General features: G+C 45.2%; 1 protein-coding gene across 1 annotated transcript in view; it reads right to left on the reverse strand.

The window, feature by feature from the left end:
* Nucleotides 1-12,588, reverse strand: part of PTK2 (protein tyrosine kinase 2) — a 191,343-nt gene extending 178,755 nt beyond the window's left edge. Inside the window, exon 1 of the mRNA XM_084510085.1 lies at nt 12,407-12,588. The gene's annotated coding sequence lies outside the window, so the exon portion shown is untranslated. The remainder of the gene's footprint in view (nt 1-12,406) is intronic.
* Between the last annotated feature and the right edge of the window lie 55 nt (nt 12,589-12,643).

Here is a 12,643-nt window from a genome sequence, read left to right on the forward strand (position 1 = left end):
AGACTGTTTCACAGACTGAGAAGCCCGTGCAAGTATTGATTTGCTTTAAGAAAGACTCTCTCCGATATGGCAAAAGCTACTTTTAACTTCCAAGGTTGATAGTAATGACCTTTCTCTGCTCTGGGAAATTACGTCAACGGTATCCGTAAAGCATTTGTTAAAAGAATCGTGTGTAATGCTTGGGAGGTGCTCACAAACATCCTCAAAAATGCACCGAACGCAAATACCAGAAAAATATCATTTTAATTGTTTAGGCATCAATAAATGTAGACACTTAGGAGCATACCAGACTCTTCACACAGGTTATCCCATTGATTTTCTGCTGTCACTGCTGCTTTCTGGTCTGCTTCGTACACTGCTTTGCTTTAGGAAGCAAGAGGTGATGAGATCCCTTCTGTGCTCAGCTCAGTTTCCACCAGTTTTAAGTCTTTTAAAAAGTGTCCCTCAGTCTCATTCTGGCTGGGATAAACACCGAAAACTCCTCAAGTGGTCAATATGAGACTTAAAAGTGGTTTGGGTTGATCAAAATGCAGCGCTTGGATTTCAACTTTAAAAGAGAACCCATGAATTTTTACCAAAACGGTTTCCTTAAAACAACATAAAAGCATGGCAAATATATCTGCTGTGAAAATATTAGGACAGAACTTTCCATGGATTCGGGAATTTCTCTGCCTTTCTCTCCAACGGAAGACTCTCAATAAACTGACGATATTTAAGCATTAACACACTTGTTTTGGGTGGAAAACCATTTCCTTTTACACTTCTTCCAACTGGCTGAAAGTCTTCCATTTGCTCCACTTTTGCTTCCCTACTTTTTTTTTTTTTTTTTTTAATGTTTTATCTACTACTGTCTTACCTCTTTAAAAACACCCACAATTCAACTTGCTTTTTCTATTAAAATTTCATCTTATTTGGGGATCTAAACCTCCAAATGCCCTGCCTGAAACTTTAGGTTTTGTCTGCCAGTCTCTCTCCAGCTCTACCTCTTGACCAAACACACTACTAAAAACAAACTAATTGGTAACATCCAAGAAAAAAAATAAATCTTCAAAACATCTTTTAGGTGTAGAATTCAACCCTTATGCTTCCTTGAACCTTCCAACAACCCATTAGCCCAAGCCTGACAAAACTAACGATGGACCATTACCGACCAGCATCCCTGATTTATCTCTCCTTCTACCTCTGATATGCAACAGCTGAGCAAATTTTGGCACGATGCCACATTTTTTTTTTATCCTTATACATAAAGCATTTATAGCCTTACAACAACCAGAACTGGTTTCTGATGATGCTGTTTGGCACTACTCTAAGTTACAGGACAGCTCCACAAACAACCATGCCAGATGGAAAAGATTTCAAGAGCTACGCCAGCGCAAGGAAAGAGCAGCAACGCTGATTTCTGGACACAAGCAATACTTGCTTTATTAAAGATCAGTCTTTTTTATTAGAGATGAGTCTTAGTTATCATAGCTTTGTGATATTATTCTTGCTAGTTATATGGCACATATGGGTTTTTAGATGCTCTCCTGGACTTTGTGTTAACAGCTGTACACGCACAGCTCCTCCACGCCTGGAGCAGTAAGGGCAATGGACCTGCCTGGAGCAGCAAAAGAATTTGTGTTTCAGGGTAATTAGTGTACAAGGTACAAGCACTAACTCGATCTTCATGCTGTTTGTGGCTCGGGCAGCAGAAGAATCCAGTCCTTCACGAGGATTTGGAGTGGACTCATTGGACCCAAAGCGTGTCAGCACAGGACGTGGTGCTACAGCCACTCAGCCCCACCACCAGCAGCTCAGCACAGACATGCACCAGCTCGTCAGAGCCATTATTTGGGGGACAAAGGGCAAATTTGTGTAAGAACTCACATCCCAGCGTATTAAAGCTGCCACAAACCAAAGGAGCCCATACCTGCTATCGGCTCTTATCCCTCAGAGCCACCACACATCAGCCATGCAGATTAGCAGCTTCAAGAGGAAGGGATCAAAGCCCACGGGCTTTACGTGCATTTATTTTCCCAACGTGCTGCAGCCCTCACCCTCTGCTCTCTGACCTTTTCCTTGCTGGACTACAACCAATGCTCCTGTTCCCCCTTCCAGCTACAGCGCAATTCCTTTTGCAACAGCCTTTGAAAGAACTTGAGAGGAAGGATCTCAATGCAATCCCCATTTATCTTCAAAAAAAAAAAGAAGATAAATACATTACAGAACTCCAAAGTTTGTTTCCTAGGAAGGGAAGCTCCTGTGCTCAATGCTCTGCTCAGATTATGAAAGCAGTTGAAAGGTTTTGTTTGCCTTTAAGGGAAGAAAAAGCTGATTCAGTTGTAAAACGAAGCCAGTGATATACACTCCTGTCCTACAAATTGCCTCTCCTCTTTCACTGAAAGCAGAGCAAGGCACAAACCCAGCTGCTGGAAGCCCTGAACAGCATGAGACGAGCAGCACAAAGGAACTCACCCCCTTCTAAAGCTGAATCAGTGGAGGCTTTGTAGCCTGTGCCACAGCTAAACTTTCATTTAAATCCTCATCGGAGAGTTCATCTTCTGTGCTGCACACCATCGCCTTCAAACAGAGCCTGATCTCCTTAATAAATCAAGAGCATTTCTGTATTTCGTGGAGGTAATGAACTTCAGGGAAGAAGGTAATGACAGGCAGAACACTAAAGCTCATTTCTTATCTAATTAAAAGTACAGACACAAACCCTGGGCAGGGGATGGAAGAGAGGCACGTTGGGTGTTATGACCCTCTCCTTTCAACTCCACTCTTTGACTAAGTTTTATAGGAGCAATGACTCCATTGTTTCCTTCCATAACCTAAGAAATACAAGTAATAAACTCCATCTAATATTCACAAACCACCAAGAAACGATTCAGAATATTCCCACAGCAGAAACAAACACCATATACCCCCACACCATTTCTCTTAACATCAATCCTTAATCTGTGCCTTACAAATAGAAATAAAAAGAATACGATTCACTCGTAGAAATCTATTTTTTCTGAATATTGACAAATTAATATACCCAAAACTCCTTATGTACATGTGCATTGTGGAATATACTGCAGCACTGCTTCTCCTCCTCCTTGGAGGTGATATTTCCCCACCCCAAAACCACATAGCTTACAAATGCAACGATAAACAAGCCCACGTAAATCAGAAATTAATATTAGATTGCCCTAATAATGAAGATTCAGCGTGACTGGGTGCTTTTATAAGTCGATTAAGCAGAACTTAATACGAATGATTAGGAAGAGGCTTCCCCCTTGGCTCCACGTCACCTTTTTATTGTTGAAATCCCTGCCAGATCACCGGGCCATGCATCACACAAGGGAACACGTTGAGCTCTGCTCCTTAGTTTGAAGGGTCCCTGAAAGCTCAGGTGTAGCACTAGAAGAGTAATTCATACAGATTCCACCTCTAAATTTCAACTTCAGGTTCAAAAATCTATTAGATCAACGAGCTTACTCTTTATTTTCACGAGGAACACTTCGACGGTGCCATCACTGCCAGTTTCCAGCAAAGGCTGTAGCAAATACAGACAGCACGCAGACCATGCTGCAGTTTCTCTCTACACACTCTTGCACTAAGGATCACTTCATTCTGTTTCCCAATCTCAGCAGTTCCTTGCTCCTTCCTTGACAAAATGCCGGGAAATATTTTGACTTGCTTTAAAACAGATTCACGTAAGTTACAATTAAGAGGAAGCCTACTGGTGCAACTTCAAAATGCAAGCCATCGCATTAGGGAGTGAAAGATGAAGTGTTCAGGGTTTCCAGACTACTCTTCTGAAATAAAGACTCAGTTTATTAGCATGCAATAAAATTTACTCGTTAAATAAAGCACGATACCAAAAAGAATGAGAGAAATTGTCCAAGAGCACTCTACTGATTGCTCCTGCGGTTTAGCAGCCTGGCGCTTGCACTTTCCTGGAATTTGTAGAGGTACAACCAAAGCAAGCTGATTGTTGCGGGGTCAGTAACCAGTTTGCAGTTCTGTTTGTCCAGCCATATCCAGGTGACACGCGCATTTACAGAAAAGCACGACCATTTCATTTATGGAAGGGATCTTTTCTCCTTCTTCTGAGCTCTGAAACAGCACAGCACAAAGAAAACACAAGATGCTTTGCTGCAACAGTTCTACCCCAAAGCTGCAAAGTAGCAGGAGAAGACTTGCTGAAGAGCTCAGAGAAAGCTACGAGTTGCTGGGGTTACTGTCAACTACATTGACCACCAGTGTAAACATGGAAATAACAAACCCCGTGGTTGTTACCTATTACTGTCACCAAAATCAGGGATTTGAGTGTGTCTCGTCAATCTGCTGCTCCTGAGGTAGGGATAAACGGCATCTCCTTTCTCACAGGTGCCTAGTTTGTTCTTAGACACCATCAGTGACAAGAGCCTGCTCCCTAATCTATTCCAATGCTAATGCACGGGAAAAGCTTTAGAATACAAGGAGAGAAAGCATCAACACCTTACTCTGTTCCATTTTTATACATCTTACACTTCAGCTATCTGGCCAGCTACTGAAGGCATCCAAAAGGGAGGAAAACCCTTTCTTGCTGCAAACAAACACAGCATTTTCCCTCAATCCCACCAATATTGGATTCGGCTGGTTGATTATTCCAAGTGTTCAGCCCTTGAGACATCACAGGAGAACACGTCTGTCTTTGCCACACTACAAAAAAAAGGTGATAAACTGAGAACTAACACACATCCAGGCTCACTCGGCTTTTGCAGAACTCGAAAAGCATGCTTGAAGTGGACACTTGAACAACAAAATTCAGAATCACTCAGAGTAGGAGAGAGGCACCAAAACAAGTAGAGAAAACAGCCAGCTTCCCGATTTTTATAAACTAAAATGAAAATGAAAAGATGGTTCATAAACCAACTGGGATCTAGAAACCTCTAGGATATGGTGCTTAAGCCTGATGTAGAAAATGAGAACTGATAAAAATCAGAGTTACTTCTCCATTAACAACATTCCTGTAATGGTGCTGTTAACAGAAGGATGAGAACAGAAACTATGACTTGTAATATTTGAAAAAAAAAAAAAAAAAAAAAAAAAAAAAACTTTACTGAGAGCAACAGAAACTTACAAGTCAGCACACAAAGGTTTCCTGGCTGAAAGCTAGCAATAGAAAAATCCAGTTTAAAAAGTTAATATAGAGCTTTGAGATTAAAGCCCTCCAACTTGTGTTTTTTTTTTTTTTTTTTTTTCTCCCCATATATGTAATATCAACCTGCTTTTGTTCCTATTTGTTAAATAAAACACAAAGTGGTTCTAAGTCTGGCATTGTGGAAGGTTAACAAGTACACTGACAAATGTGAATTTATTGAGATGGCCATGTCAGGGCTCTTGCCAAGCAGTAAGAGCACCTTAACTGACCAGCTTTCACCCAAATTCATGGTGAGGGGTACTTCAACCCCTCTTAAAGAAAGCACTCCAGAATCACCATGAGTTTATATGCCAGCAGACGAAGTCGAAGCATAGCAGCACCCTTATTTTAAGCAGGACCAAACAAGAGCACAGAAATTCAATCAGTTCAGCCAACATCAGATGAAAAAAAAATAAGCCAGAGAAGAGGTAGAGAAAAAAAACCTCACCTCCTGACTTTTAGTGCTGTGGTTTTATCAGTGCTTGCTATCTCCTTCCACCAGTGGTTAGCAAAAGCAGCGCTATCAGGAGCCTTAGCAAGCACTGGCAAGAACACAAGAACACCTCGCTCACGTTCTGGAACTGGCCAGGGGAGGGCACGAGGAAAGGGAGATAAGGGCTAAAGCAAAACAAAACATGTACTGAGTTTAAATCTCTACACGGAGTATGTTCAAGCAGCTCTGGAGGTACCTGTTGCAGACGTTTCTTTCGTACGCCACTGCCTAGATCATCAGATTGACTGTGAAGAAATATCCCTGCCTTCAGCAGCTGCTGCTACAACGGAGCTTCAGTGGGGAACAGCAAACAGGATGAAGGAGACTGCTAAAACCTGAAATAAAAGCGGGTATAAAAGGACCACGAGAGCGTTCAGCCCCGAGCAAAAGGCATTTCTGCCTGAAGAAAAGCGTCTTAGAAACGGGAGAAATAAAAAGTTGGGAGACAGCTTGGTGAGCTGAACAGCAATGAAAAGGAACTGTGCTCCTTTAAAACACTAACTTCATTTTTCCCCTTTATGTACTTAACCTTTACTGGAGAAAAAGCAGGCTCCAGTGCTCTAAACCAGCCCACAAAGGGACAAAGAAGGAAACCACGAACACACACCTATGTAAAAACATGAGAACGGGACTAGACTACATGCTTTCACTCTGCATTTCACAGAATTTAAGAAGTTGTCTGAGGTCAGTAAGAGGAAATTCTCTTTTAAAGATCATCAGACATGGGGATTTATGAGAAGTCTGGTACTGTACCTTCTGTACTTCACTAATTTTGTCTGGAAGCTGTTTATTGAGGCATCTCCAGCAAATAAAATGTGAAGTGTAGATGAACCTTGCTGGCTGCTGTACGTCCCGTGGCTTACAGCAGTGAACTCTCTGCAGCATTAAGAAAGAGGCAGGAAGGAAGCTTGGTCCCTGGTTAAGGAGATGCATTCAAATCCACAGAATAAATCATTGGGCTCATTTGGAGCTTTTGCTAGATTAGACTTCTGCTACTCCCCTGCAATCAAATTATTCGCTATCCGAGCAGCGAGACGACAGGAAAGAGCAGGAGCTCCTCCTTCCTACACTCAAAAAAGAAAAAGAAAAAGAAAAAACAAAACCAACAAAAATCCCATCTGCTGGTTCAAATCCTTCCCAGGAACTTTAACGGGACAAAAAGAAAAGTGATCTCTGCCTTCCAAAGGCATTTAATAGCCTGACGTGGTCTGCCGCTGCTCCCCTCCCCCAAAACAGATTAAAACAAAAGCAGGAATTGCACGTTTTCATGCAAGGGTAAACAATAAAAATAAAAATAACAGGATGGCAGCAGGAAGCAGGAGCAGCTACCAGGCAGCTGAGCCCTCCGACTTCTTCCTCACCGTCCCCAGCAGCTCCGGCTCTGTCACACCAACCTTTACGATCCGGGATGGAAACGAGACAGGCAGCACTTCAAGGATGCTCCCCTACACATTAATGCCTCCTAATGTACTGCTCGATCAACTTACCAAGCATGAGAGCAGGGCAAAGAATGTGTAAGCTCCTAGTGCTGTCTCCTGGACAACCGATGCACACCTTTAGCTCATGCTCTTCTGATTAAAAGGAAGGAAATTAGCCCAGGGTTGTAAAATGAGTTGAATTACAGTTCCAACGGGGGAAAAGGGTCGAGATTAATGGAAAGGATAAAGCTCTAAGCTGACCTGTATGGCACTGTATGAAGTTGGAGTCCTGCAGCAAAACAAAACGGTCCCGAGTTTGCCTGTCCCCCTTCCCAGCCAAAGGAAAAAAGCAGCAAAGCTTCGGTGCAGGAGGAATCTGCACAATTATTTGGATGCATCCTTCATGCCCTTCCTGTGCTGAGCACAATAAAAGACACTCAGGTAACCCAATGCACAGTGTTAGAGGGGAAAAAAAAAAGTCTTGAAGTCATAGGGTACAAAGGAAATCTGATACAGGAGAGGTTTTTTTAATCAGTTCAGCTGTGGGCTGCTGCGGATCTGAGGAAGCCTTCGATATACCCACGATTAACGTTGATACAAGAGAATGATGAGAGCCTCTCTAACAAAGCCTTCAGCTTTTATTTACCTCTTCCATTTTGATTTTTTACTCGACAAACACTGCTAACAAACCTTACAAACCAGATTTCAGAGACTGTTCTCCCATTTCTTCCTCGTGCATCTCTGAATTTCGAGGACTGTCAGCCAGTGGGGTGAGTTTCAGTGGTTCTCATCCCACCTCCGACTATGCTCAGACATTATTTCTTCCATATATGTGGTTTCCAGCATCATCTGCCTCCATCCACCAACACATCCCTCTGAAAAAGCTTTCAACACCTCCCCTTGCAGGCTTTAGTAGCTCACACACCTCGCAGCACAACCCTCTGGGGTAATCAAACCGCCCCTTGGGGCTGCTCTAATACAAGTGGAGGAAACCAAACCAAGCCATCTGATTTGTATTTATTTATTTTAAATACAAAACCACTTTCTATTTGCAAAGACCTACTCAAAAGCCACGCTGGAAGCAAGACATAGAGCATAAGGAACCCTAAATGCTGAGCAACCTGCAAACCACCTTAGGAAGCCTTCACGGTAGAAATACCACAAACTTACAAAGGAAAAGGAGAGGAAAAAGGAAAGTTTAAGCCTGCAGTACAAACCTGAGGTCTTTAAGATGCTCAGCTCCTAAATAAACACTTGCTTCAGCAGTTCATCTGATTAGCCATCAGCCACTGCCTGAAGAGGGAAAACGTGACAGGAACAGACAGCTTTCAGAAAGCTGTTTGCTCAGATCCACAGCAGCTCTCCCCCTCCTACATTAAAAGGCTACTTAAAGCCAGCTATCCATTATCACGCTCTCAGCTGAGTTTCTCCTTCTTCCACCTTCCCATCTTTCTAACAGACACGATAAACCAGTGTTTGAGTGCTGTGGTGCAACACACCGGCCATCAGAGGTTCCTGAATGTCAGCCCTACACACACCAAGAGACTCACCTGAAAGAGCCAGCAATTTACAAGCTCCAATCCTACACTAACACGCATTTAGTTCTGCTTTTTTCAGACAATTTTAAAGCAAAACGTCAATCCTGTGGAAGTCACCATTCAGGGAGACAAGAATCACTGACGTTCGAGTGCTAAATAAATACATTTAAAACTTTAGAGAGTTCTTACATCATTTCTACTGTCACTCCATCCAAGAGATGGAAAGGATACAGCAAGAATTTGTTGCAGTTATTAAATCCCGGCCTCTAATTAAAACCTTTTCAAGAAATTCAGTCAATATGTCTGTGTTTGCAAGTTACCCAGCAGTGGTGCTCAAAATATTAGAGCTACACTAGCACGAGATGAGAGGGAAAATGGATTTAGGCTGGGAACCTCACGTGATGGAGGCAGGTATCAGTCACACGCTTGCACGTTCATTGAAAGCTGTCTGAAAGGAAAAATCCTAAGCTTACTGGTAAGAAGCAAATAAAACCCCCAGATTTCACTACTAGCATTCCAGTTGGAGCACAAAAGAAAAAGACAATGAATTCACAGTACCCTTGTTAAACACCTTTTAGTGATTTACTGACATTTATCCAGAACACAGTAACTTGGAGGCGCTGTGTACAACCACCTATATCATGTTTCAAGCTGCAGATGTTCTAATTAAGACAAGAAATGATGCAAAATGAAAACCAGACAACATTTGAATGTATACATTACCAGTATTCTGCAACACATTACTTTTTTTTTTTAAACACCACTGCAGGTACTGCCAAAAACCCAGAGGTGAATGCATACACGGCGATTTAGGAACATAAAGCACATGGGGTTGCTGCAAAACCACACTTGGAGAGCACAGAAAGCTCTTTGTCATAGTGAAAGAGACTTTTCCACAAGTCCCGAGGCAGAGGAAGGATGGGAACAAGCTGTTATCATCATGAGTGTTGGAGCATCCTACAGGCAGTGCTGCTATGCACTGCAGTGACTGCGAGGGGGAGAAAATGCATCTTGTTATGCAAACAGCACGAAATAACTTCTTGTTTCCCAGAGATGCTCAGTTTCTGGATTTTCCCTCTTCATAAAAAAAAAAAAAAAATACATTTATGGATCCAAAACAGAAAATAATCTGCTAAGCCATCAAACCCACCTGGCTCACTACTTCATTTCCAAGAACTCCTCCTCTTTTCGTGCCTATCATCCCCCCCCACATCTGAGAGCTGGGTGGAATTCACAAAACCAAGGTTTCCCCCTTTCAAGCGTTAGTCATCGTGTGGTAAACCATTATATTTAAAAAGCCCTTTCAACAACAAGCAACTACTTTGAAGCTGGGTTGCATCACTACACTCGATATCTAGAATCTAAACCAGTTTTTTGAAGCTATTTCAGCCAATTCCACACTCGAAAGCGCTATTCTAACGTTGATTTCTGGATGAAGTACTCCAGTACCAACACTACCTTTGCCATGTCACCTCCACATGTGTAACACTTTTAATAATACCCAAAGCTGAAGAGTTTAGAGCTTCTGACAAATAAGCACGATGCCATCTTCCTTTTATGCGTACGCTTCAACCTTCCCCAAAGATAAAAGGTCGACCAACACAAGCATCAATCTGAGCTCAACACCAATATATAAAAAACAGGTTTTAAATGTACAAGGCAGATTAGTTTCTGGACCATATTCCTCTTTTTCAATAGCCAGAAGAGTTTACGGTCCTGTGAGATAAAATGTTTTCCAGCAGCTAGCCAAGTGCATCCTCCCTCCTTGTTTTTTTTTTTTTTTTTTTTTATTTGTTTATAATACCCCAGATTTTACCTCCACTGAATTTATTCCATGAGCTCCAGCCCCAAATGTACACGTACAAATTCTTTACAAACTCTCTGCTACAAACCCTGCTTTAAGAAATCCAAAGGCTCTACTTTTCATCCCATAAATCCCACTGTGGGGACAAGGGCGTCCCCAAACAGAGATGTGGCAGGGTAACAGCCCGATTTTGGAGGTAACAAAAAAGGAGATGGGTGGAGAAAGGAAGCGGTGGAAATTTGGACAGGGCCAACACCAATAAGATAACACACTGTTCTCGATGGCTACGTAACCGGATTTGCTGGCCCCCGTCCAGCTGTGCTCTTGACCTTACCCCAGGTTTCATAAAATCAGAGATGCTGAAGGCAGATTAGCCGCGAGGAATGCGGGACTTTTCCACTTAACACAATAAAAAAGAAAAAAAAAAGTTTGAAACAGCCAAAGACTAAAATAATCTGTATTTTTAAGGGGCATCGCAACACCGCTTTCAAGCTAGCCCATTAAATCCCACTTTTCCCATTTACTTCAGCAGGGATCCCCAAGCGTTTCTCCCTTCAAGGGAACTTTTTGTTCAGTGCCAGTGTTACAGCACCGCTATTATTCTCATCAAACAGCCAAAAACGGAGCTGGAGGCTGACGCTGCAGCAGCCTGACCGCGGTGCCGGGGCCTGCGGGACACGCTCGGCTTCCAGGGCACTTGGACGAGACCGAGGGCAAGTCGGCGGACACAGGAGCAACACGGCGAACTGCAGTCTTTCAGCCAGAAAGAGAAGAAAGGGGGGAAAAAAAATCAAATAGGGAAACCCCCTGCTCCAAAACAGCATCATCTGAGTAAAGGAAGTTTGGGAGAATGGATGAGAAAGGGCTTTGTGCGGCGTGCGTCCCAAAAGGGGACCCGGGAACGGAGCAGAGACACTCGGTTACAGCTGCAGAAGTCAATGGCTGGTGTAGTGCAGAATCGGGTTTACAAAAAGGGAAAATAAAAGGAAGAAATCCAGTTTCTCTGAGAGCCACAAAGGCTCCGCCGCAACCCATGTGGCGGACCCCCAAGGCAAGGCTGAGGGGCACTCCCCGCTCCCTGCCCCAAATCCCACCCCGTGTGCAGGACCAGGGGGGCTGCCACCGCTTCTCCCTGGACCTAACCCTGCTCTCCAGAGGGTGCAGGCACGGAACAAAAACCACCAAACCCAAAAGACAAAAAAAAAGCGGAGAAGAAAGAAACCTCCACGCTCCCCCCCCATTCTCCGACTAGGGCTCCCCCAGCACGCCTTGTGGGGACGAAGGGGGGGATCCGGGCGGCCAAGGGGCCACCACCCCCTCCTCTTCCTCGTCCTCCTCCCTTCCTTTTTTTCCCTTTTCTTTTCCCTTCCCTTCCCCTTTGTTTACTTTAGGGACCGGCCCCGCTCCGCCCGGCCCCGCGTCCCGCAGCATCCGCCGGGACCGGCCCTGGGCGACGGAGGGAGGGAAGGGGGCGAGGAAAAGGGGCAGGGGGCGAGGAGAAGAAGCAGGGGACGAGGAGGAGGAGGAGGGAAGGAGAAGGAAGGAAGGGCGATGCAGCAGCTCCCCTCTCCCCCTTGCCCCTTTTTCCCTTCCACGCCGCCCAGCGGGGCAGGGAAGCGGCTTCGCCCGCAGCCCCCCGCTATGGGCTCCCGGAGCTGTGGGGGGGGGTCTGGGGATGTAGGGGTCCCCTTAGGGGTCTGGGAAGACCCTAAAGGGTGTGTGGGTGCCCCATAGATGGGTATGGGTGCCCCAAGGGTGGATATGGGCGCCCCAAGGGGGGGGGTCTCCAGTTCCCCCCCTCCCCCCCCGGTGCCGCTGCCGCCCCCTGCGCGGAAAGAAGGGGAGGGAAAAGGGGGGGTTATCTCCTCCTTCCTCCCCCTCCCTCCTCTTCCTCACCCCCCCCCAAGGGCCCGTTATGTAAGTTCAGGCCGCCTGGCCCCTTATGCTTGCGGTCCCCCCCCCACCCACCCCAACCTCCCTCCCCAAGCCTCCAGCACTCACCGCGCTGCGGGCAGCCGCCTCCGGCCAGCTGGCCCGGAGGAGGGGCGGCGAGCGAGTAGGCGGGGAGGAAGAAGAAGAGGAGGAGGAGGAGGAAGAAGAAGAAAAAGCCGTGAAATCGCCCTGCCGGCCCCGCTGTCGGTGGCTCTGCGCGGCGGGGCGGGCGGCAGCCTCCTCCCTCCTGCCCCCCCCACCCGCTGCCTGCCTCTCCCCCTGCCCCGGCCACCCCAAGGCCTCTCC

The sequence above is a fragment of the Aythya ferina genome, assembly GCF_964211825.1.
Source record: "Aythya ferina genome assembly, chromosome: 2".
Lineage (NCBI taxonomy): Eukaryota > Metazoa > Chordata > Aves > Anseriformes > Anatidae > Aythya > Aythya ferina.